Source organism: Cygnus olor, chromosome 2 (assembly GCF_009769625.2).
Source record: "Cygnus olor isolate bCygOlo1 chromosome 2, bCygOlo1.pri.v2, whole genome shotgun sequence".
In the NCBI taxonomy this organism is placed as follows: Eukaryota; Metazoa; Chordata; class Aves; order Anseriformes; family Anatidae; genus Cygnus; species Cygnus olor.
In genome coordinates, this window is record NC_049170.1 from 143,448,040 (window position 1) to 143,475,087 (window position 27,048).

The following is a 27,048-nucleotide window of genomic DNA, read 5'->3' on the forward strand; positions in this document are numbered from 1 at the left end:
TTTTCCATTTATATATGGGAAACGAGGAATATTTCTGAATTTCTGAAAATCTCTTTCTCCTTTTTTTTTTTTAATTAATTTATTTATTTATTTATTTATTTTTATCTAATCAAAAGCTATGAGGTAGTCTGAAAATCTTAATAGGAAAGTAGAAAGGAATTTGTTTAGCCAAATTGCTGGAAAACATGTAACCTTAATACACCATCCCTTATTAAATAAACAACAAAATTAGGCCTTAGGGTGTACCAATAAAGAAGTTTACCTAATTCAAATTAAAAATCTTTTAATCTACCACATGACCTGTATATTTTTTAGGTTTCTAAAGTATTTCAGTATAGAAGGCTTTGCTCTGTAGTCATCCTAAGGCAGAGATGAGAAACACATTGCAGAGAACATAAAAACAACTAGTGAACATCTCAACAAGCAAAAGAATTTCCATCAAGATATAAGCTGTGAAATATGTTGATATATCCTTTGAGTTTTTTTGTTTTGTTTTTAATGCTGGCTAACCTGAAATTCAAGGTAAAAATTAGTTTAGTGATTTGGAAGATTTGGAACGAGGGCCGGTTACACTGTATGCATTTTTGTGAACTAAGTTGATAGGGGATGCAAAATTAGGTTACTACTGTTTAAGCATTGAACATTCTTTCACATAGTTCTGGTCCAGATCCAAAGGCATTCTCTAAGACAAAGGTCAGGGTATTTCTAGGACAATGTGTGTCAGGAAAAAGTTCTACTAAGTATTTTTACTTTTTTTAATGGAGACATGCTAGTCATTTTTCCATGTTATTTCTCATTTTACTTGCTAATTTAGACGTCTGCTTAGTCAGATATTATTTCTGAAACTTTGACATATGTACATTGACTCTGCAAGAGAATTCAAGGCGTACTAGTCAAATGATGCTATTTCCTCATGAAGGACTACTTAAGGTAGTCACAAAAGATAAGAAAGAGCAATTACTCTACCAAAAGATTCCTTTCTTGTGTATAGTCTGAGAATTAAATTCATAGTTCTACTCAGTTTTCTGAGTACCTTATTCTTTGAAGGTACTTTTTCTATTGTAAGATAGAGTGAATATTACTCTGTCAGCCAAGGTGCTTAAAAATGAATAAATGAAATGATGTCCTGACACATCTTGTTCACTGCAAGAAATGAGAAAGATGGCACATATCTAGTGGAGTCCAGTGATAAGGAGAATATCATAATTCATATGCAGGGAGAAGCAAAACAGTTATCATGAAAATAATATTTTTTAAAAATAGAGAATATTTTTTTTTTTAAAAAAAAGGAAACAAAGTGGGTAAATCTGATAAATCTCAGCTTTATTAACATTTTAAACTATTTTCAATATTTAGGTCTTCTTAATTTAATTTTTCTTAAAAACATTTTATAGGGCTCCATTTTCATCTTTTGAGTGTTAAAATACTACTTTTACATGATAACTTTTTTTTTTTTTTTTTTTCACACAGTTTTGAAGTATAATACAGCTTTAGAAGGAAAACCTTACTGCAGATGGATAAGGTCCTGTAAATCCATTCACATGATCCTCAGGGAAAAAAGACATAATAAGATATTTTAAAAGGTTTTTGATTTGATACCTGTCCAGTGTTAGTCCAATATATTATTAATAACAATGTGTTTTATTCTTACAAGTAAAAATTACTTATAAGTTTCTTTGCATCTTATTTTATTTATTTAAAAAATGATGCATGATAAACACCAAAAATTCTGAATTAGAATGGTCATAACAGTGTAATTTTATTTCAGACAATTGAAAGGGGTGTAATAGTAATGACTAATAAAGATATCATCATCAACTAAGAAAAAATTGCTGAAAACTTGATTGCTATGTATGACTTATAGCTGAGTTATTTTTAAAATGCCAAAAAATGTGTGTTGATAATCCAACTAAAAATGAGATCAAACGTCTTTAAAGGAATAAACACCCATAGAATGAATCTATAATGCTTTTTTACATAATTTTCATGCTGAGTTTCTCTGAATCCACTGTGGAATAAGAATGGAAAGATTTAGGGTCATATGCCAACACCTGAAATTTGCTGAGATCAACTAGGGTAGAAAGATTTTTAAGTTAGTATAAAGAGAAAGATACTCAGCAAATAATACTCAGATGATTCTCAAAGGGAAAAACAAACAAACAAACAAACTAACTAACTAACTAACTAATCTGTTAACTAACAAAACAAAACACATGCACGCCCAAAAAAAAGTTCCCATTTTAAACAATACTGTAGGTTGGTCTGCCAGTGTCAATGGAAGAAAAGTCTGTGTGATAAACGTGGGAACAATAAGGTAACCACAGAAATTAGTATAATTTTTAGATAAGTTTGAAAGGAGTTTGATAGATTGCCTGCTTTAACATTTCCTTTTCTATTTGTTTCGTTCTGTCTATGGCTTCATATTCTTCTATTTTGAATGCATCCAATTTTTTTTTTTTCTTCTGTTGGGGAATGTAATCTGGATTATATGGATAATCTGTCATACCAGCATGGGATAATTTCTCAGTGGAGCTCTTGTATACAAGACTTAGAGGTAAAGGTCATCTAGAAGTGTACACACACACCAAAACCAAAAAAATAATAACAAAAACAACAACAACAACAACAACAACAACAACAAAAACTTACTGAGATGCCAAGAAAAGAGAGTATTTGCTATTCATTTTTGTAGTATTTGTTTCAAATTCTATACTGAAACAAAACATTTTGTTTCAGTACATGTTTCAAACATTTTGAAGTAGTGAAAAAACAAAGCCCTGAGTTTGTATAAATTGAATCAATCCTTGCGGATGTTTCATGATTAATAGGTTATCATTTCTAACACTATTGACAATAGTGCTTGCAAAACTAGTGCAGAACGCAGATGTTAGCGAGAGAAAAGAATTGTTCTTGTAGATTTAGTGCACAAAGCAGAATGGGCAAAAACTGCCAGTACAGTCAAACAAAGCCTTCCTATGTTTTATGGATTGTGGGCACTCTGCTGTTACGCATGCAAGCAAAACAAATTTGTAAAGTCCTGTAGAAGACAGAAGACCTGGTGAAATGCACCTGAGGGAACTGGCAGATGAAGTTGCTAAGCCACTGTCCATCATATTTGAGAAGTCATGACAGTCCAGTGAAGTCCCCACTGACTGGAAAAGGGGAAACATAACCCCCTTTTTTCAAAAGCAAAAAAAGGAAGACCTGGAGAATTACAGGCCAGTCAGTCTCACCTCTGTGCCCAGCAAGATCATGGAGCAGATCTTCCTGGAAAGTCTGCTAGGGCACATGGAAAATAAGGAGGTGATTGGTGACAGCCAACGTGGCTTCACTAAGGGCAGATTGTGCCTGACCAGTCTGGTGGCCTTCTAGGATGGGGTTACAGCAGTGGTGGATAAGTGAAGAGCAACCGACATCATCTACTTGGACTTGTGCAAAGCATTTGACCCTGTCCCCCATGATATCCTTCTCTTTAAATTGGAGAGACATAGATTTGATGGATGGGCCACTCAGTGGGTAAGGGATTGGCTGTATGGTCAAGCTCAAAGAGTCGTGGTCAACAGTTCAGTGACCAAGTGGAGATCAGTGATGAGTGGTGTTCTTCAAGGGTCAGTATTGGGATCGGCACTGTTTAACAGGACAGTGGAATTGAGTGCACCCTCAACAGGTTTGCCAATGACATCAAGCTGTGTGGTGCGGTTGACATGCTGGAGGGAAGGGATGCTATCCAGAGGGAGCTTGACAGGCTTGAGTGGTGGGCCTGTGTGAACACCATGAAGTTCGACAAGGCCAAGTGTAAAGTCCTGCACCTGGGCCAAGGCAATCCCAAGCACAAATAGAGGCTGGGCAAAGAATGGATTGAGAGCAGCTCTGAGAAGAAAACTTTGGGAGTGTTGGTTGATGAGAAGCTCAACAGGAGCTGACAATGTGTGCTTGCAGCCCAGAAAGCCAATTGCATCCTGGGCTGCATCAAAAGATCTATTACCAGGACATAATAATGGTCCTACCAGACCAGAGAAGGCTCTGGGGAGACCTTATAGTGCCCTTCCAGTATCTAAAGAGGGTCTCACTAGGGTGGCTGACAAGGCGCGGGCAGATCTAGAAGCTCCCCCTCTGACATACAAAGGCAGCCCCTAGGGAGCACGAGCGACCAGGAGCCCAGCGAACAGGGCAGGAAAACAGGGCTTGGCGCGCCAGTCAGGGCATGGTGCAGCAGTTTGCGTGGCAGTGTGTGCAGGCAGGGTGATCAGGCAGGATGAGCAGGGAGGGCAGAGTATCCCTCCCCACTCTGGAGACCAGCTCACCTACCAGCTACCTCCCGGACAGTAAACCCAGCCATGGTCACCACCAGGCAGCAAGCAGTCACCAAAGCACTTGCCAAAAAGACTGTGGCAACCCAGACCGAGTGCCTGCCCAAAAACGTGTCTGTTCAGGTCTCTGGCTTCAGGGAGTGCCTGAGCCTGTTGCTACCAATGGAGGGTGACAGATATACTGGTATGAGTGAGTGAAGGATCTGATCAGCCTGGTGGCAGAGCTCAAGGAGGAGGTGGAAAGATTAAGGACTATCAGGAAATTGAGCAGGAGTTAGACCGGTGGAGTCACTCCCTGCAATACCTGAGAGAAAGGTACTGGGGTGATACACCCCAAATAGTGATGGACCCCCTGCCCTGTTGCTGTTGGGCAGAGGGAGGGGACCTGAGAGATGGAGAGGAATGGAAACAGGTCCCTGCTTGGCGTCACAGGCGAGCTCCCTCCCTACCCACCTCACCTCCCCAGGTGCCCTTATACAGTAAGTTTGAGGCCCTCGAGCTTGAGGGACAGGGTGATGAGGATGTGTGGGAAAGTCCACACAGGAGGCTGTCTAGGGCAAGGAAGTCGGTTCCACACCTCAAGACTTCCTCCAAGAAGGAAAGAAGGGTAATCATCATAGGCGACTTCCTTCTGAGGGAAATAGAGGGCCTAATATGTTGGCCAGGCCCTACACATAGGGAAGTCTGCTGCCTACCTGCGGCCCAGGTCAGAGACATTACTAGGAAACTTCATGACCTTGTTTGCCCCTCTGATTATTACCCCTTCGTGATAATTCAGGCTGGCAGTGATGAATCTGCTGAGAGAAGCTTGAAGACTATCAAAAGGGACTTCAGGGGATTGGGGCAGTTACTGGATGGAGTGGGTTCGCATATGGTGTTTTCTTCTATCCCTTCAGCAGTGGGGAAGGATACTGAGCAGACCTGGAAGGACCATCTGATTAATACATGGCTGAGAGGCTGGTGCCATCACAGGAATTTATTTATTTTTTGATCATGGGGAGGTTTACTCGGCACCTGGCCTGACAGCTGCTGATGGGTACCACCTGTCTCAAAGGGGAAAATGGATTCCAGCCAGGGACCTGGCAGGGCTCATGGAGAGGGCTTTAAACTAGGTATGAAGAGGGGCGGGGAGGAAATGAGGCTTAACAGAGTTGAGCCTGGGGGAGCAGTCCCAGGGTTGGGGGTGAGGCCAATGGCACAACTGAAGTGCATCTACACCAATGCACACAGCATGAGCAACAGGAGGAGCTGGAAGCTATTCTGCAGCAGGCAAACTATGACCTAGTCACCATCACTGAAACATGGTGGGACCACTCCCACGACTGGAGTGCTGCAATTGATGGCTACAAGATCTTCAGAAGGGACAGGAAACTAAGGAGGGGTGTTCGTGTGGCTCTCTATATTAGAGAGTGTTTTGACGTTGTTGAGCTCAGGGTTGGCAATGATAAGGTAGAGTCCCTGTGGATAAGGATCAGGGGGTTAGCCAACTGGCAGGCATCCTGGTGTTATAGACCGCCAACCCAGGATGAAGAGACAGATGAGGCATTCTATAAGCAGCTGGCAGGAGTCACTCAATCGCCAGCACTTTTTCTCATGGAGGACTTTAACTTCCCAGACATAAGCTGTAAATACAATACAGCCCTGAGGAAGCAGTCTAGAAGGTTCCCGGAGTGTGTGGAAGACATCTTCCTGACTCAGCTGGTTAGTGAGCCTACCAGAGGTGGTGCCCCTCTAGACCTGCTATTCATGAACAGAGGAGTGGTGGGAGATATGGGATATGGTGGTAGGGAGTCGTCTTGGCCAGAGTGGCCATGACATAGTAGAGTTCTCTATTCTTGGTTAAGTCAGGAGGGGGTTCAGTAAAACTGCTACCTTGGGCTTCCGGAGGGTGGTCTTTGAATTGTTCGGGACACTGGTAGGGAGGGTACCATGGGACTCAGTCCTGAAAAGGCAGAGGAAGGCTGGACACTCCTCAAGAAGGAAGTCTTAAAGGTGCAGGAGCAGGCTGTCCCTGTGTGCCATAAGATGAGCCTGTGGGGAAGAAGACCAGTTTGGCTAAACAGGGAACTTTTGCTGAGTGTACAGGAGAAAAAGAGTTTATATCCAGTGGAAAAAGAGGCAGGCAGCTCGGGGAGAGTACAAGGAAGTTGCCAGCATATGCAGAGAAAAAAAACAGGAAGGCCAAAGCCCAGTATGAGCTCAACCTGGCCACTATGGTTAAGGATAATGAAAAATGTTTTTATAAATGTATTAACAGCAAGAGGAGGACAAAAGAGAATCTTTATCCTTTACTGGATGCAGCGGGGAAACATGACTACAGAGGGTAAAAAAAAGGCTGAGGTTCTTAATGCTTTCTTTACATCTGTCTTTACTAGCCAGACCACTTATCCTCGGGGTACTCAGCCTCCCGACATGGAAGTCTGGCACGAGCAGCAGAAGAAACCCCCCGCAGTTCAGGTGGAAACAGTTAGAGCTGCTCCACCTGGACTGTCACAAGTACATGGGGCCAGATGGGATCCACCCGAGGGTTCTGAGGGAGTTGGCGGATGTGATTGCTGGGCTGCTTTCCATTATCTATCAGCTGTCTTGGTCATCTGGAGAGGTCCCGGATGACTGGAGATGTGCTAATGTGACACCCATCTATAAGGGTCATAAGGAGGACCTGGGGAGCTACAGGCCTGTCAACCTGACCTCAGTGCCAGGAAAGATGATGGAACAGGTCATCTTGAATACAATCATGCAGCATATGCGGGACAACCAGGGGATCAGTCAGGATGGGTTCATGAAAGGCAAGTCCTGCCTGACCAACCTCATCTCCTTCTATGACCAGGTAACCCACTCAGTGGTTGAGGGAAAAGTTGATGTAGCCTACCTAGACTTCGGCAAGGCCTTTGACATGGTCTCCCATAGTATTCTCCTGGAGAAGCTGGCAGCCCATGGCTTGGAGAGGTACGTGCTTTGCTGGGTTAAAAGCTGGATGGATGGATGGACGGACGGACGGATGGACGGACCCAGAGTGTGGTGGTGAAGGGAGTGAAATCCAGCTGGTGACTGGTCACCAGTGGTGTTCCCCAGGGGTTGGTTTTGGGGCCCATACTCTTTAATATCTTTACTGATGATTTGGAGGAGGGAATTGAGTGCACGCTCAGTAAGACTGCAGACAATACCAAACTGGGGGTAGGTGTTGATCTGCCGGAGGGTAGGAGGGCCCTGCAGAGTGACCTGGACAGGATGGGCAGAGGCAAAGGATGATGTTCAGCATGGCTAAGTGCTGTGTCCTGCACTTTGACCACAACTACCCCATGCAACACTACCAGCTTGGGGGGGAGTGGCTTGCAAGCTGTTCAGAGGAAAAGGATCTGGTGTTGGTCAATGCTCACCTGAACATGAGTCGGCAGTGTGCCCAGGTGGCCAAGAAGGCCAACGGCATCCTGGCTTGTATCAGGAACAGTGTAGCCAGCAGGACCAGGGAGATGATCATCCCTTTGTACTCTGCTCTGGTGAGACTACACTTTGAGTACTGTGATCAGTTTGCAACCCCTCACTACAAGAAGGACATCGAGGCCGTGGAATGTGTCCAGAGAAGGGCTATGAAGATGGTAAAGGGTCTGGAACACAAGTCCTATGAGGAGTGGCTGAGGGAACTGGGGTTGTTTAGTCTGAAGAAGAGGAGGCTCAGGGGAGACCTTTGTGCTCTCTACAACTACCTGAAAGGAATTTTGGGGGATCTGGCTGGGCATTGGCCTCTTCTCGCAGATAACTAACAATAGGACTGGAGGGAATGGCCTCAAGTTGTGCCAGGGGAGGTTTAGGTTAGAGATTAGGAGACATTTTTTCTCACAAAAAGTAGTCAGGCATTGGAACGGGTTGTCCAGAGAAGTGGTGGTGTCACCGTCCTTGGGGGTGTTTAAGGAAAGGTTAGACGTGGTGCTTAGGGACGTGGTTTAGTGTGTGGCATTGGTAGCGGGGTGATGGTTGGACCAGATGATCTTGGAGGTCTTTTCCAACCTTAATTATTCTATGATTCTATGAAAAGAGAGTAGATTTAGATTAGTTATTTGGAAGGAATTCTTTACTCTGAGGGTGGTGAGGCACTGGAACAGGTTTCTCAGAGTAGGTGTTGTGGTTTAGCCCGGCTGGCAGTCAAACACCACACAGCCATTCGCTCACCCTCCCCCCTCCCTCTCCGGGATGGGGGAGAGAAACGGGAAAGTGAAGTCTGTGAGTTGAGATAAAGACAGTTTATTAAGACAGGGAAAAGAATAACAATAATAATAATAATAATAATAATAATAATAATAATAATAATAGTAGTATTAATAGTAATAATGTGTACGAAATATGTACGAAATAAGTGATGCACAATGCAATTGCTCACCACCCGTTGACCGATGCCCAGCCTATCCCCGAGCAGCCGGCCCCCCCCTCCACCCCGGCTAGCAACCCTATATATTGTTCAGCATGACGTCAGATGGTATGGAATACCCCTTTGGCCAGTTTGGGTCAGCTGTCCTGGGTCTGTCCCCTCCCAGCTCCTGCTGCATCCCTAGCCTGCTCGCTAGCAGGACAGAGAGAGGCTGAAAAGTCCTTGGCTTGGTGTAAGCACTGCTCTACAACAATTAAAACATCAGCATGTTATCAGCGCTCTTCTCATTCTAATCCAAAACATAGCAGCCTGCCAGCTACTAGGAGGAAAATTAACTCTGTCCTACCTGAAACCAGGACAGATATCCACCCCTTATTCCATACCATTTATGTCATGCTCAGGTTACACTCTTTCCAATAACTTCTAATTAATCACCATTTTCATCTATGATATATAGCAACCATGGTAGTGATGACATACAGTGTTATATGATAATTAACATACTACAATTCAACTCATGGGCTATTCTCACCCAGTATTAGGTCCCCTTGAGGTACACACCGGACCTCCCCATTCTCTTGCATTACCCACCAAGTGCATCCAGGTCCCTGGGCAAAAGCAATCCCACGAATGGGCTTGCCTTTTCCTGAGGCAGGAGTAGCCCAGACTGTTTTACCCAGCATGTTTCTTACGTGCACTACAGGAACGTTATCCCCTTCTACAGTGCGTAACAGGTTTGATTGGGCAGGTCCAGCTCGGTTGGCAGATCCTCTAGTATTGACTAACCAGGTGGCCTTTGCCAAATGTGTTTCCCAATTTTTGAATGTCCCAGCACCCATTGCTTTCAGTGTAGTCTTTAACAGCCCATTGTATCGTTCAACTTTCCCGGAGGCTGGTGCATGATAGGGGATGTGATACACCCACTCAATACCATGTTCTTTGGCCCAAGTGTCTATAAGGTTGTTTCGGAAATGAGTCCCATTGTCTGACTCAATTCTTTCTGGGGTGCCATGTCGCCATAGGACTTGCTTTTCAAGGCCCAGGATAGTGTTCCGGGCGGTGGCATGGGGCACAGGATATGTTTCCAGCCATCCGGTGGTTGCTTCCACCATTGTAAGTACGTGGCGCTTGCCGTTGCGGGTTTGGGGGAGTGTGATGTAATCAATCTGCCAGGCCTCTCCATATTTGTATTTCAGCCATCGTCCTCCATACCAGAGAGGCTTTGACCGTTTGGCTTGTTTAATTGCAGCACATGTTTCACAATCATGAATAACCTGTGCTATAGTGTCCATGGTCAGGTCCACCCCTCAGTCACGAGCCCATCTGTATGTTGCATCTCTACCTTGATGGCCTGAGGTGTCATGGGCCCATCAGGCTATAAACAATTCACCTTTATGTTGCCAGTCCAGGTCCACCTGAGCCACTTCAATCTTAGCAGCTTGATCCACCTGCTGGTTGTTTTAATGTTCTTCAGTAGCCCGATTCTTGGGCACATGAGCATCTACATGGCGTACCTTTACAACCAGGTTCTCTACCCGGGCAGCAATATCTTGCCACAATGCAGCAGCCCAGATGGGTTTGCCCCGGCGTTCCCAGTTGTTCTGCTTCCATTGCTGTAGCCACCCCCACAGGGCATTTGCTACCATCCATGAATCAGTATAGAGATAGAGAACTGGCCACTTTTCTCGTTCAGCAATATCTAAGGCCAGCTGAACGGCTTTCACTTCTGCAAACTGACTCGATTCACCTTCTCCCTCAGCAGCTTCTGCAACTCGTCGTGTAGGACTCCATACAGCAGCTTTCCATCTCCGATGCTTTCCCACAATACGACAGGACCCATCAGTGAACAGGGCATATTTCTTCTCATTTTCTGGTAGCTTGTTGTACAGTGGGGCTTCTTCAGCACGGACCACCTCCTCCTCTGATGATATCCCAAAGTACTTGCCTTCTGGCCAGTCCATAATCACTTCCAGGATTCCTGGGTGACTGGGGTTTCCTATTCGAGCCCGCTGAGTAATCAGTGCAACCCACTTGCTCCATGTAGCATCAGTTGCATGATGTGTAGAGGGGACCCTTCCTTTGAACATCCAACCCAGTACCGGCAGTCGGGGTGCCAGGAGGAGCTGCGCTTCAGTACCGACCACTTCCGAAGCAGATCGAACTCCCTCATATGCTGCCAATATCTCCTTTTCGGTTGGAGTATAGCGGGCCTCAGATCCTCTGTATCCCCGACTCCAAAACCCCAGGTGTCGACCTCGAGTTTCCCCAGGTTCTTTCTGCCAGAGGCTCCAGGTGGGACCATTCTCCCCGGCTGCGGTGTAGAGCACATTCTTTACATCTGGTCCTGTTCGGACTGGCCCAAGGGCTACTGCATGAACTATTTCCTGTTTAATTTGTTCAAAGGCTTGTCGTTGCTCAGGGCCCCATTCAAAAGCATTCTTCTTACGAGTTACTTGGTAGAGCGGGTTTACAATCAGACTGTAATTTGGAATATGCATTGTCCAAAACCCCACGACACCTAGGAAAGTTTGTGTTTCCTTCTTGCTAGTTGGTGGAGACATAGCTGTTATTTTGTTGATCACATCCATTGGGATTTGACGACGACCATCTTGCCATTTTATTCCTAAAAACTGGATCTCTCGTGCAGGTCCTTTAACTTTATTTTGTTTTTATGGCAAAACCGGCCTTCAGAAGGATTTGGACTATTTATTTCCCTTTCTCGAAAACTTCCTCTGCAGTGTCACCCCACACAATGATGTCATCGATGTACTGCAGGTGTTCAGGAGCCTCCCGCTGCTCCAGCGCAGACTGGATCAGTCCATGGCAAATGGTAGGGCTATGTTTCCACCCCTGGGGCAGCCGATTCCAAGTATATTGGACTCCCCTCCAAGTGAAAGCAAACCGTGGCCTGCACTCTGCTGCTAGAGGGATGGAGAAAAATGCATTAGCAATATCAACTGTGGCATACCACTTGGCTGCCTTTGATTCCAGTTCGTACTGGAGTTCTAGCATGTCCGGCACTGCAGCACTCAGTGGTGGCGTGACTTCGTTCAGGCCACGATAGTCCACTGTTAGTCTCCACTCACCATTAGACTTTCGCACTGGCCATATGGGACTATTAAAAGGTGAATGGGTCTTGCTGATCACTCCTTGGCTCTCCAGTTGACGAATTAGCTCATGGATGGGAATCAGGGAGTCTCGGTTGGTGCGATGTTGCCGCCGGTGCACAGTTGTGGTAGCGATTGGCACTTGCTGTTCTTCAACCCTCAGCGACCCCACAACAGAAAGGTCCTCTGAGAGACCGGGCAAGATAGACAACTGTTTAATGTTCTCTGTCTCTAAGGCAGCTATGCCAAAAGCCCAGCGGAACCCTTTTGGGTCCTTGAAATATCCTCTTCTAAGATAGTCTATGCCAAGGATGCACGGAGCATCCGGGCCAGTCACAATACGGTGCTTTTGCCACTCATTTCCGGTTAGACTCACTTCAGCTTCCAATACAGTTAACTGCTGGGATCCCCCTGTCACGCCATAAATACAGATGGGCTCTGGCCCTTTACAGCTTGATGGCATTAGAGTACATTGTGCACCGGTGTCTACTAGAGCCTTATACTTCTGTGCGTCAGACGTGCCAGGCCATCGAATTCACACAGTCCAATAAACTCGGTTGTCCCTTTCCTCCCCCTGGCTGGAGGCAGGGCCCCTCTAGTCCTGGTCAGAATCTTCGTTTCTGTGTTTAAAAGACTGCCTGCTAGAAGTTGGAGCAGCAAACTTTTCAGAGAACCCCTTTCTCCCGATTGTTTTCTTTTGCAACTCACGTACCCGTGCCTCTAGGGTCTCAGTAGATTTTCCATCCCATTTTCTCATGTCCTCTCCGTGGTCACGTAGGTAAAACCACAGGGTGGCGCGGGGTGTGTACCCACCATATTGTCTTCCTTGCATGGATGCACGTTTACCCCTAATAGCCGAGACGCTGGTTTGTACAGGTGGGGAAGAAAATACACTCACTTTAAGTTGGTGGACCTCTTCAAAAAGTTTCTCCAAAGTATTCTCTTTTAGTTGGTGGCCACTGGTTTGTTCAGGTGGGGGGGAAGATAAATTCTCTTTAAGTTGGTGGAACTCTTCAGAGAGTTTCTCCACAGCTGAGACTCAGGCCTGTAGGGAAGAGGAGAGATTTCCTTCGTACTCTCGGAGTTGTTTAGCCACGTCACCCACTGTGGGATCTTCACCGTCTATCCAGGTTATTATTGACAATGTGCTGGCCCATGTTGATGGTGCATTCCGTACAAACTTCCGCCACATGGGTCGAGTACACTGGATTTCATCTGGATCTGTGGATGTTTGTGCGTCGTCTAGGTCCTTATAAATTACTTCCCATACGGCTAATTCCCTCAGGTACTGACTTCCCTTCTCCATGGTGGTCCACTTGACTGGTAGACATACAAGTTCTTCCTTGTAGGGATACCTTCCCTTCACAGCTAACAGGAGACGCCTCCAGAGGCTGTGAGATCGTGCTCCATCTCCAATTGCTTTGTCAATGCTTGCATCTCTAGCAAGGGATCCCAACCGCTTGGCTTCCCTGCCCTCTAATTCCACACCATTGGCTCCAGTGTCCCAGCACCGGAGCAGCCAGGTGACAAGCTGTTCACCTATACAGCGACCAAAATCTTTTCGCACATCTCGTAGCTCACGCTGGTATAGGGTTCGGGTAGTTACTGTTGACTTACTGACATCCTCATCCTCATCTTCATCCTCCTGCACACTTGATGGCCCAGCCTCGTCTTCTCCACACCCAGACTTAGCAGAAGACTTTCTGCGTTCTAAACGACCTGAGTTTCTATACCATTTTTTCACCTTTTCTACAGGGGCAACTTGCACTGCTACAGCTCGCCTCTCCAACCCAGCCACAGGGTCTGCCACAGGGGTTGGAATACCCTCTGCAGGGGCAACTTGCACTGCTACAGTTCGTTTCTCCGACCCAGCCACAGGGTCTGCCACAGGGGTTGGAGTACCCTCTGCAGGGGCAACTTGCACTGCTACAGTTCGTTTCTCTGACCCAGCCACAGGAGTGGGAGCGGCTGCAGGAGCTGGAGCAGCTGCAGGGGCTGGAACGGCTGCAGGAGCTGGAGCTGGAACGGCTGCAGGAGCTGGAACAGCTGCGGGAGCTGGAGCCGGGACGGCTGCGGGAGCTGGAGCTGGAACAGCTGCGGGAGCTGGAGCTGGAGTGGCTGCAGGAGGCGGGACTGGAACAGCCGCAGGGTCTGTCACTAGGTTGATAGTAGCATCAATTGCAGCTCGATAGGCATAAGCCAGACCCCAGCACGCCACAGTGATTTGTGTCACTTTGGAACTGCCAGAGTCATGACACCTTTTTTTCAAGCATTCTACCAGTTTTTTAGGATTTTGCAGTTGTTCAGGGGTGAATGTCCAAAACACTGGAGGTGCCCACTGCCCTAGAAACCTGCCCATATCCTCCCACACTCCCTGCCACTCGCAACTATCCCGCCTCAAGACAGATCTCCGGATGAGATTCCTAAGTAGTTGTTTAACCTTAAACAAAACCTGAAGCGCATTCAGGAGACATAACAACAAGAACATGCTGGTCTGAGTATCCCAAGGATATTCAACATCTTGGAGAGCTACCGTAACTAGCTCGGGGGATAAGAGGGTGGTGAAGGAGGAAGGGAGAGTGAACAGGTAGGAAAAAATATCTTCCCCTGTCCCCTCCACAGATTGACTCCCTGATGAAAAAAGGCAATAGGTGTAATTGCTAATAGTTTCTGAGATATGGTTTCCGAAGTATAGAGTCGACGACAGTGCTGAGTACAAATGCCAGGTTAGAGTCATGACCAGATATCTCATCATTTCATAAGCCATCGTTACACCACACAGTACCATAACAACCTTAAACCAGGGCCAGGAAAGGATAAACAGCACGACAGGGAGCACATACAGAAAGTAACTTGCTATAAAACTCAATTTGGGAAACAGGCACAGCAGACTTGAGATTAAGGCAATCAACATTGTGACTAGCAACTATTAAGCAGGTCGAATACTTATATCAATTTTAGTTTAACACACTCTGGTCAAATCTGTCGATATCTCAACCCTTCGAGCCCCACGTTGGGCGCCAAATGGACTGTTGTGGTTTAGCCCGGCTGGCAGCTAAACACCACACAGCCGTTCGCTCACCCTCCCCCCTCCCTCTCCGGGATGGGGGAGAGAAACGGGAAAAGTGAAGTCTGTGAGTTGAGATAAAGACAGTTTATTAAGACAGGGAAAAGAATAACAATAATAATAATAATAATAATAATAATAATAATAATAATAATAATAATAGTATTAATAGTAATAATGTGTACGAAATAAGTGATGCACAATGCAATTGCTCATCACCCGTTGACCGATGCCCAGCCTATCCCCGAGCAGCCGCCCCCCCCCCTCCACCCCGGCTAGCCACCCCTATATATTGTTCAGCATGATGTCAGATGGTATGGAATACCCCCTTTGGCCAGTTTGGGTCAGCTGTCCTGGGTCTGTCCCCTCCCAGCTCCTGCTGCATCCCTAGCCTGCTCGCTAGCAGGACAGAGCGAGAAGCTGAAAAGTCCTTGGCTTGGTGTAAGCACTGCTCTACAACAATTAAAACATCATCATGTTATCAGCGCTCTTCTCATTCTAATCCAAAACATAGCAGCCTGCCAGCTACTAGGAGGAAAATTAACTCTGTCCTACCTGAAACCAGGACAGTAGGTTTGGATGCCCATCTCTGGAAGCGTTTAAGGCAAGGTTGGTGGGGCTTTAGGCACCCTGGTCTAGTGGAAGGTGTCTCTGCCCATGACAGGGGGTGTTGGAATGATCTTTAAGGTCTCTTCCAATTTAATCCCTTCTATGATTATCTGATTCTATGAATCTCATAAGTAACACAATTTACAATTCAATTTTTTAAGAGTAATTATTACACTTCATGTTCCTCCAGGCATGACTTAGAAACTAAGAGAATTCTTAAGTGACCAGTTCCAGTAATAATAATAGCACTTATTCTAAATGAATGTTTATGGATATATTCATTGCCAAATACTGTTAAGGAGGATTTTGTGTAGGACAGCTACAAGAGCAGGGCCAAACCATCTTGTAATATATAATCTAAAAGTTGTATACTCAGCAGGATGGAAAAAGTAAGCTGATAGTGATAGTTTCTATTTGAGGTTAAAATCTATTTTTATTTCTGTTCATAGAATCACAGAACCTTTGAGGTTGGAAGGTAACTGCAGATCACCTAGTCCAACCTTGCTGCTCAGAACTGAGTCAGTTCAGGGCTGTGTTGTGTCAGGTCTCCAAGGTCCAAGACTCCACAGCTTTCCTGGACTACCTGTTCCACAGCTCAAACACCCTCACAGTAAGAAAACTTTTTCTTATGTTGAAATAACATTTCCTGAATTTTTGTTTGTATCCATTGCCCCTTGTTCTTTCAATAGGCACCAGAAGAGTCTGACTCCATCTTTTTGCTCCCTCTCACCAGATATTTACACAGGTGTATGAGATTCCCCCTGAGCCTTCTACTCTTTGGACTGAACAAGACCAGCTCTCCCAGTCTCTCCTATGAAAGATACTTCAGTTTATAAACCATGGTCCTGACTTTTTACTGGCTTTTCTCCAGTACATCTATGTCTCTTGTGCTGGAGAGCTCACAACTGGACACAGCATTCTAGATGTGCTCTCACCAGTGGCGAGAAGGAAAAATTACTCCTCTCCACATGGTGCCTTTACTGTTGCTGAAAGACTTCTACATTCTATGGCCTTCTCTATCACAAGGGCACATTGCTGACTCAAGTTCAGCTTGTTGCCCTTCAGGACCAGCAGGGTATTTTCTGAAAAGCTACTTTCCAGTTGGTTGGCCACAGTGTTTAATAATAGTGCAAGAGGTTATTCCTCTCAGGTGCAGGACTTTGTGTATGCTTCCATTAAGCTTCTTTGATTCTACTCACATACTTCATATGTCATTCAAGTGCCAAGCTTCTCCATTCACTTGTGACCAGTGTCATGGAGTGAGCAGAACAGGACACTTTCTTCAATTATTTGATGTGTCCCAGTCCTGGTTGTTGGTCTGACCCCTGTATGTAGTAGTTCCATCTTGGACTCAGATTTCATTATAGTGTCACACATCAAACAGATATGTTCCCCCACACAGGGCTACTGTCTCAATGGTTTATTACTTTTTAAAAATCAGATTATGGTCATAAACTATAAATTGATTTATTAGTTAGGTAGGTTCAGGCTGATCTCTCTTATTTTCACATTATACAAAAACAATTTACATGTTACCTGGGTTACTATCATCCTTTAATCTCCATCCTAAATGACTGAGAAGAATGTAAATCTGGCATCAGGTATTCAACAAAACTCATCCATGCTTCTATGTTTTCTCAGTACATGCTAGAGTAATCTAATCATTAGGTGGCTAATGTACACCAAGTCTCATTTGTCTGATCAGTGCTTTCAGGTAGGCTTTATATTGTGACAGATAAAGAATGATAGTTTAAATATTGTAATGTTGAGGATTAAAGGTCTTGAGAAATGAAGTAATAAGTCTTTTAAGACTTAGTCCAAGCTTCAAAGTTAGAAGAGAGTGAGGATTTTGTCATACCTTCAGGTGAGAATATTGTTATATAAGGGAGGTCACTGCCAGAGAAGACTTGCTCTAGGTCAAGTGCTTGTTCTTACTGTTAATATGAAACCATAATATTATAAATAGAGCAAGTGGATGTGTGTAATTTGTCACTCTGTCTCCAGGGAAACTAAATTTGAATCTAACACTTACACTGTTCTTAAACTTGTCTGATCCCATTCTATGATCTTGCTCAAGATGAAGTTACAGCATGTCAAGGCCCTCGTTTATGCCTGTTACCTTTTATACTAATTTGATGTCTCTTGTAAATCTAATTTAGGCTAAAGCCTAAAACCTATGAATGATTTTTCTGTCTAGAAAAGAAAAGATTAAAAATCTGTTAGCATTACTAACAGATTTTTACTCTTGCATACTCTCTATTCATTTCCTGTTTGTTCTTCTTGTTAAGAAGCAGTCTTTTTACTTTGTTGATAAGTGATTAATATTTAGGCTCACAAACACACTTTAGATTCCTCATACTGTCAAAGGTCTGCAAAAAAGATAGCCCACAGCATAAATTAGAATAGTTGCACAAGACCTCAGAGGCAGATCTCTGGTCCTCTCCATATAGTAGTACAAAAGTAAATTGCTTTTGAACTTCAACAGGTGTCTCCACATAGACATTTGATGCCTGTCTACTTGAAACAGTTTTCATGAAACAGATACATTCTGTGTGTAAATAAAGTCTATGTAAAAAAAAAAAAATAAAAATAAAAATAAAAATATTGTGGTCCTATACACAGAACTCATCAAGACTGGAATACATTTGGATTTTTTGGCAAGCCTTCTGCAAGCTTCCCCCAAAGATGAATCTTTCTAGAGTACTGTATCTCGGTTTTACATGAGAGGAAAAACAATCTGAAAATATCTTGAGTAATATATTGCCAATACTTTACAATGTTTCTGCATTTTATACTGTGATTAATATTCCTGTAGTTTTCAATGAACTATTAACAACTGTGAATTTAAGACTAGATAGAAGTCATTAATGGATAGAACAGAAAGAAATTCTTAAATATACCAAACGATATTCTCAAATTAATAGAGATTTACTGCATGATTCTGGAAACATAACTTTAATGGGGGGGGGGGGAGGAGAAAGAAAAAAAAAAAAAGAAAAAGGAAAATAGGAAATATTGGAACATTTTGCCATTTACCAACAGGTTACACAAAAATAAAACCCCTCTATTTGAATTCTATCCTGCAATATTTTATTTTAGGTTTGCATCATTTCTGCACTTCAGAATACTAACTTATTTTACACTGCCCAAAAAGGCTCTTTCACTTTTGAGCTTCCTTAAAATTTTCATATTTATGTGTCAGCCTAATCAATTTAAAGATTGATGAAAGCAATAATTTATTAGCAGATACGTCTTAACTGAAAGACAAGAATTATAGTTTATGTGTGCATTCATAAAATTATATTATGTTTTTCTGCTTATAATCAAAATTGATTAAATAATAAACTAGCATGGATTAAAAAACATTAAAAAAATAAATTTTAGGTGCCAATCTGGTAGCATCCAGTAGCCTAGTCATAAGATAGTTGGAAGTGAAATAGTTGAAAAGACCACTAAAAACTGTAAAACAAGAAGAAAAAAGAAAAAGAAAGGGTGAAATTTGTCAAGTAATAACAAAAGTAAAGAGATATGTAAATTTAATATAGAAATCAGTTTTTCTGATCAAGGTTCTTTCATTTCTTGTTTTAGTACAGAGCAAAAGTTTTGTTTTAACTGTGGTTTGTTTTGCAAATTATATCTATAGTCTCAGATGAGCTCTGTGTATGTATATGAATTATCCATACCCTGGTTTAACAGACTTCTGTACTGTAACATATTCAAAATAGCCAAGAAAAACAAAAATGAAAACAAAAGTAATCATAAATTTTCAAAATACTTAAAACAATGATCTCTAGCAAGTGCCTCCAATCATTTATTTATGTTTAATTATTAAAGCTATTTTAGCACAAGAGGTAGAGTAAAAGACTACAGAAAAATGAAATACAGTGAATAAGATTTCAGAACCATATTTCAAGACTGTGTATTGCAGTTATGGACTGAAAAAATAAAATAAAATAAAATAAAATAAAATAAAATAAAATAAAATAAAATAAAAATCCTGAAACCGACATTCAGACAGTCCTGCTCATTCATTATGCAACGCCTCCATCAATTTCTGTATGATGCTCCAACTAGGACTTTTGACTTTTTTTTTTTTTTTTCTTGAGTGACTGGTGGTTAAACTCATCTTAACAGATAAATTCAGCTTTGTCTTATATTTAGAGCAGTCATGCTGAAATCAGAGCAAGTCAGTGTAGAATTTGATGCTAAATATGCATTTGGAATCCTGAACATGTTCTGTCTGTCTTTTAACTACTCAATCTGTATATTCATGCTCTATACCTTTTCCTTTCACTGTGCCACACTATATTTCTGCAATAATAAGTAGGAATCATTTATGAGGACACAGCTAATGGATATTCTTTAACCTAGTTGAAACCAACTATAGATTCAGGTAAAAATATGACAATATAAAACAGCTGGAGTACTTGGCACACTGTGATGGGAGTTGCAATGCAGAAAGGCTTATTCTTGTACACAATGCAAAATGGCAATTTTCAGATGGCTGTATCTCAGGAATAATTAGAGCTGTCATCATAAAATATATCAAGTAGCACCAGACAAGGTCAGTTCCCACAAAAGTTTAGTCAAATTTTGTTCAGACCTTTCAATTTTGCAAAGAGGTCAAGGTACTGTGAGATTTCTGTATTTGCTGAGATGTCACCATCCATTAGTATGAATAAAGAACCTTTCCATTAGTGGAAAAAAAATAGAAAAAGCTGAAATTTGACTGACTGAAAAGTCAGAAGAGTTTGCATTTTTTTTAGAAAGTTTTTTATATATAAATAAGTAAATATATTATAACATGAAATCAAAGTAGATAGATAAGGACATCAGAATAAAAAGGTAATTTAAATCTAATACAAAAACATTATGCTGACTGACAGATTTTCATGAGCTAAATTATTAAAAATAAGAATAAAAATCTTTTCTACAGTAATTAATTGATTTGGGGCACAAACCAACTCCCTCTTTAGCCAATGGCAAAGCTCCAGTCATTTGCAGTGGGTGCAGACAAAAGGCAGGCTCTAAGCAGAAAGGAAAGATTTTCATGGCTAAGGGCGGATTAAGCAACTATGTGAAAAATTGACATTCAGACTACAGGGCTCGCACAGATGGATAAAACTCAGCTCTTTCAATGTGGATGAGAGACAGAGAGGGAGAGAGAGAGAAGTAAAAAGGATATAACAAACTCATTTGTAACTTCATTTCCATGAGTTATAAGTTTAGCTTTGCTTAGCTATATTTCCATGTGCAGACCTGGCAGCTAAATGCTGGTGGATTGACAGCAGCAGCAACATCAAGCTGACACCAGAGCAGAATTATACCGATCCAGTGACGGCAGGAGTTCCAGGTGCATTGCTTATATTCCTGTCTGGGAATCTCTAGTGTGGATTTCTCTGGACAGATTAAGTGCTAGCATTCTTGAAATACAAGGAAGCTGAGTCTACATCTGTACACCTGTAAATTACATGTGCTGGGAATGATTTATGAACTAAGGCCAACTGGCACAATGTGGCCCACATCCATGGTTTTAGATTCTCTTATGCAGTATAGCATATACTGCAGTAGCAGTATACCCACATCTAAATTCACTAAGCAGAATGGTGCATATTTCTTATTGTGCCCATGCCTGTTCCTGAGTGTGCTCACACTGAGTGGGAGAATTTTCTGAAAGAGATGAACTATGATTCTGAGGGACTATTTGACAATTTGACTATAAGGAGATTTGAGTTCCAATGTCCAGTGAGGTTCCCTGCTGAAGTTCAATTTAGAAGTTTAGATTTAGCCAACAAGTGATATTCACAAGTGATATCTAAGGAGCTGGAGCTATTCTGTGGTTAGATATTATGGTCTATTGAGAGAGAAACATGAAATCTGGCTGAAGTGTGAAAAAATGCTTGGGAAACAATTTTCGTGTATGCTAGGTTTTGTTTGTTTGTTTTTCTTTCCTTTTTTTTTTTTTCCCCTCTAAAGTAAAATCAAAAACAGTCACATCCCTAGTACTGTAAATAACAAGACAGTGAAGAATAACCTTCAAGACAGCTGGGAAAGTTTTACTTTTATTTCATGTAGGCACCAAGAACAACATAGAATCATAGGACATCCCGAGTTGGAAGGGACCCATAAGGATCATCGAGTCCAGCTCCTGGCTCCACACAGGTCTACTAAAAAAATCAGACCATATGACTAAGAGCACAGTCCAAACGCTTCTTAAACTCCGACAGTCTTGGTGCTGTGACTACACCCCTGGGGAGCCTGTTCTAGTGCGCGACAACCCTCTCAGTGAAGAACCTCTTCCTGATATCCAGCCTGAACCTCCCCTGTCGCAGCTTGACTCCATTCCGTTGGGTACTATCACTGGCCACTAAAGAGAAGAGATTGGTGCCTGCCCCTCCACTGTCCCTCATGAGGAAGCTGTAGACTGTGATGAGGTCTCCCCACAGCCTCCTCTTTTCCAGGCTGAACAGGCCAAGTGACCTCAGCCACTCCTCATATGTCTTCCCCTCTAGGCCCTTCACCATCTTAGTATCCCTCCTCTGTTCACTCTCCAATAGTTTCACATCCTTTTTGTACTGTGGCACCCAGAACTGCACACAGTACTCGAGGTGAGGCCACACCAGCGCAGAGTAGAGCGGGGCAATCACTTCCCTTGACCTACTAGCAATGCCGTGCTTGATGCATCCCAGGATACGGTTGGCCCTCCTGGCTGCCAGGGCACACTGCTGGCTCATATTTAACTTGCTATCAACCAAAACCCCCAGATCCCTCTCTGCAGGGCTGCTGTTCAGCTTCTCATCGCCCAGCCTGAATGTATAGCCAGGGTTGCCCTGTCCCATGTGCAGGACCCGGCACTTGCTCTTGCTAAATTTAATGTGGTTGGTGATTGCCCAGCTCTCCAATCTGTCCAGATCTCTCTGCAAGGCCTTTCCACCCTCATCAGAGTCCACAACTCCTCCAAATTTGGTGTCGCCAGCAAATTTGCTCAAAACACCTTCTAGTCCTACATCCAAATCATTTATAAAAACATTGAAGAGGACTGGCCCTAAAACGGAGCCTTGAGGGACCCTACTAGTGACCAGCCAGCAGCCTGATGTGGCCCCATTTACCACAACCCTTTGAGCCCTGCCTGTCAGCCAATTGCTCACCCATCGTATGATGTTTTTGTTTAGCTGTATGCTGGACATTTTGTCCAGTAGGATCCTATGGGAAACTGTGTCAAAAGCTTTACTGAAATCCAAAAAGATCACATCAGCTGGCTTCCCTTTATTGACTAGATGGGTGATTTTATCATAAAAGGAAATCAAGTTAGGAAAGGAAATCAAACAGGACCTACCCCTCATGAACCCATGTTGGCTGGGACCAATGACTGCATTGTCCCCCAGGTGCGCTTCAGCAACTCCCAGGATAATTTTCTCCATAATTTTACCAAGCACTGATGTGAGACTGACAGGTCTGTAGTTGCTGGGGTCTTCTTTCTTGCCCTTCTTGAAAATTGGTACAAAATTTGCCAGCTTCCAGTCTACTGGGACCTCTCCAGATTCCTAAGGCTGTTGAAAAATAATTGAGAGAGATCCCGTGATGATGTCAGTCAGCGCTCTAAGCACCCTGGAATGAATCCCATCTGGACCCATGGAATTGTATGGATCCAGGTGGAGCAGCAAATCCCGCACACGTTCAGGGTTGGTTGGGAGTTTATCATTCCTACCGTCATGGTCCTCCAGCTCAGGGCACCTGTGGTCCCGAAGCCCATCATCATCATTGAAGACAGAGGCAAAGAAGGCATTAAATGTCTCTGCTTTGTCTATGTCTTTGTCTGTGAGGTGACCTTCCCCATCAAGTAGAGGACTCTGTAGTTTTCTCTGGTCCTCCTTTTTCTATTCACATATTTTATATATATATATATATATATATATATATATATATATGGTCTCCCACAGACCTGGCCAGCTTCAACTATAACTGGGCTTTGGACGCAGGAGTTTGCTCCCTACAAATGCAAACAGCATCCCTGCAGTCCTTCCACATTGTCTGACCCTGCTTCCAGCAGCCACACACTTTCTTTTTATGCCTAAGCTCCAGAAGAAGATCCATGGTCAGCCAAGCCGGCGTTCTTCCCCCGCCTGCTTGACTTCAGATACTTTGGAATTGCCTGATCCTGTGCTTTTAGGAGGCAGTGCTTAAGGACGGACCAGCACTAATGGACGCCAACACCTTCAAAAGCAGTTTCCCAGAGGACCTTGCTAACTAGGTCCCTGAGCAGCCTGAAGTCTGCTATCCCCATATCCAGGGCTGAAGTTTTGGTGACAGTTTTCCTCCTGTCACCAAAAAATTTAAACTCAACCACTTCATGGTCACTATGACCGAGACGGCTGCCAATTGCCACACATCCCCCACAAGACCCTCTCTGTTCTCCAGCAACAGATCTAGGAGGGCACCTTTCCTAGTTGGCTCACTTAGCACCTGCACCAAGAAGTTATCATCTAGGTGCTTTATGAACCTCCTGGACTTGCTCGTGTCAGCCGTGTGGTGATCCCAGTTGATGTCTGGCAAGTTGAAATCCCCCATTAGGACAAGGGGAGTTGATCTCGAGGCATCTCTTAGTTCTGCAAAGAATAATTCATCGGCATTGTTGTCCTGGCCAGGTGGTCTGTAATAGACTCCCACAACGACATCACCTTTATTTGTTCGTCCCTTAATCCTTATCCAGAGGCTCTCAACTTTGCCATCGCTAACTTGAAGTTCCACACAGTCCAGCCCATGCTTCACATACATTGCCACCCTGCCACCTCGCCTACCCAGCCTGTCCCTCTTGAAGAGCCTGTAACCATCTACTGCAACATACCAGTCACAGGACTCATCCCACCAGGTTTTGCTTATGCCGATGATGTTGTAGCTCTGGTCCTGGGCCAAGACCTCTAGCTCATCCATTTTATTCCTCATACTGCGTGCGTTTATGTAGAAGCACTTCAAACGTGCCTCAGTGCATGCAGCACCTTGTGGAGCAGACCAAAAGACCTCACTAGCACACAGTCCCTCTGATTCTAGCGCATCATCCCTTAGCTTATCATCAGTGAACCTGGTTTTATCCATTTCTCCCTTCAACTCTAGTTTAAAGCCCTATCTATCAGCCCTGGTAACTCCTGGGCAAAAATACCTTTCCCCCTCTGAGAGAGGTGCACCCCATCTGGGGGCTGCAGTCAGTCTATAGCACTTCGTCTCCGCTGCTCCTTCTTGGTCACTCTCTTCCCGTGCTCCAAGTGGGGTCCCACCAACAGGATGCCGTCCTTCCTGGCGTGGTCCTGTGTGGACTTCCCACAGGCAGCAGCTCTTCAGGAACTGCTCCAGATATGTGTCCATACAATGGGGTCCATCCCTCAGGAGCAAACTGATCCAACATGGGTCCCCCACAGGCATCAGCTCCTGACAGGTCACCTGCTCCTGCATGGGCTCCTCTCCACAGGCTACAGGTCCAGCCTGGAATCTGCTCCACCATGGGCTCCTCCACAGGTTGCAGCATGGAGATCTGCTCCACCGTGGTACATGATGGACTGCAGGGGGACAACCTGTTTCACCATGGTCCTCACCACAGGCTGTAGGGGACTTCGGCTCTGGCACCTGGAGCACCTCTCCCCCTCCTTCTGCACTGACCTTGGTGCCTGCAAGGCTGTTTCTCACTCCCCTCTCTCTCTCAGCTGCTGTTACCCAGCAGTTCTTTTTCCCTGTCTTAAATATGCTCTCACAGAGGCACAAACAACATCGCTTATCGGCTCGGCTCTGGTCAATGATGGGGCCCTTATCTAACATGGGGCAGCTTGTGGATTCTTCTCTCAGAAGCCACCCCTATGGCCCCCCGCTAGCAAAGCTTTGCCACATAAACCCACTACAAAACTTTACCCTAGCAAGATGTCTTACAAAAAAAAAAAGATTGTGAAAATGTTGAACTAGTCTTTCTTGATGCTACTGGCACATATAGAAATCTTAGCCATTATAATGTGGCAGTGTGGAAGAAAAATCATTTCTTATTCTTGTGTATTTATGAGCTGTATAATCACCATGAGCCTTCTGAATTTCCACTGTACTTCCTAAATAAAATGCTGAGTAACTTCATCTCCAGAAAACAAGTGTGACCAACCACAAACTTAAAGTGACTTTTCTGTTAATTTTTCTAAGGATTTTTTCTATTAGCTGTTATTAAAGATTTTGACTTAAAGTACAATCAACTTCCTGAAAAGGACTATTCAAGAAAAAAAAATGTAATGCAGTAATACATTTTACATTGTCCCAATAAGCTCTGGATATTCTAGTAGTTGTTTTCAACTTTTTTGAGGATTCTTGTTTCATTATTTCCAAATAGAATTGATTTTATTAAGCTTATTTCATTGAAAACCAGAAAAACTTCCTGCAGTTAACATGACTTAAAGAATACCTGTTCTGTTAAAATAATTCTACACCATTTTTGAAACCATTTTTAAACTACTTTGAGCTTTTGGAAAACTGAGTCAGGGTCATATCAACTTTTACATTTCTCCAGTTGAACTGCTTTGTCTTCTCATGGCTCCTTTACTCCTACTTTCTCTCTCTCTATATATATGTATATGTATATATATATATGAACTGTATTATGAACCATAATTCTGTAAACTGGTCTTGAAGATTTTTTTCCTTTGTTTTTTCACTTTCAGTCCAATAAGGTCTCACATTTTAAATTATGCTACTTTTTTTTTCTGACAAACACTGAATGTCTTTTCAGTGCCCTGTAAGAGACATTAGAGATGTGTCCACTGAACTGAGTGTTCATCATAACTCTTTAAAGAAAAGAAGATAATGACCACAATTTATATGAACAGAAGCTTAAAGTCATCTTCTAGAAGTTGTGCTGCATTTCCCAAAGATATGGCCAGACAGGCAGGAATAATAAAGCTAGAACACTTTCAGAAGAGCCATCTTCGGATAGGAAAGTTATTTCTCAAGATAATTGCATATACTTCCATTGTATTTCACTTTTCAGTGTTTTTAGAGCATACATCTGCTTATAAACTCAGCTGAAGGATTTTCACTTCTAGTTGATAGATGTTGTGCTTTAACCCAGAAGGCAGTTAAGCACCACACAGATGTTCACTCACCCTCCACCCCTGTGGGATGGGGGAGACAACTGAGGGGATAAGAAAGTAAAAGCTTGTGGGTTAAGATACAGTTTAATAGGACAGAAATGGAAGATAAATAGTAATAATAATAAGTGCAAAGCAAGTGATGCACAGTGCAATTTCTCACCACCTGCTGACTGATGCCCAGCCTGTCCCCAGGAAGTGGTCTCCCCCGTCTCTGGACAGCCACCCCATATTCATTGTTGAGCATGACATCACATGATATGGAATATCTCTTTGGCCAGTATGGGTCATCTGTCTTGGTTCTGTCCCCTCCCAACTTCTAGTGCACCCCTAGCTTCCTCGTTGGTAGGGCAGTGTGAGAAGCTGAAAAGTCCTTGAATAGCATGAGCACTGCTCTGCAACAACTAAAACATCAGGGTGTTATCAACATTATTCTCATCCTAAATCCAAGACGCAGTATTATACCAGCTACTATGAG

General features: G+C 43.5%; 1 long non-coding RNA gene across 1 annotated transcript; it reads right to left on the minus strand.

Annotated features, from left to right (window-relative positions):
- Positions 1 to 5,759: 5,759 nt before the first annotated feature.
- Positions 5,760 to 26,597, minus strand: LOC121066380. Its single transcript, XR_005817726.1, has 4 exons — positions 26,586 to 26,597; positions 24,478 to 24,481; positions 6,710 to 6,714; positions 5,760 to 6,050 (listed from the first exon to the last, which is right to left on the minus strand). It is a non-coding gene; the product is annotated as an uncharacterized LOC121066380 (long non-coding RNA).
- Between the last annotated feature and the right edge of the window lie 451 nt (positions 26,598 to 27,048).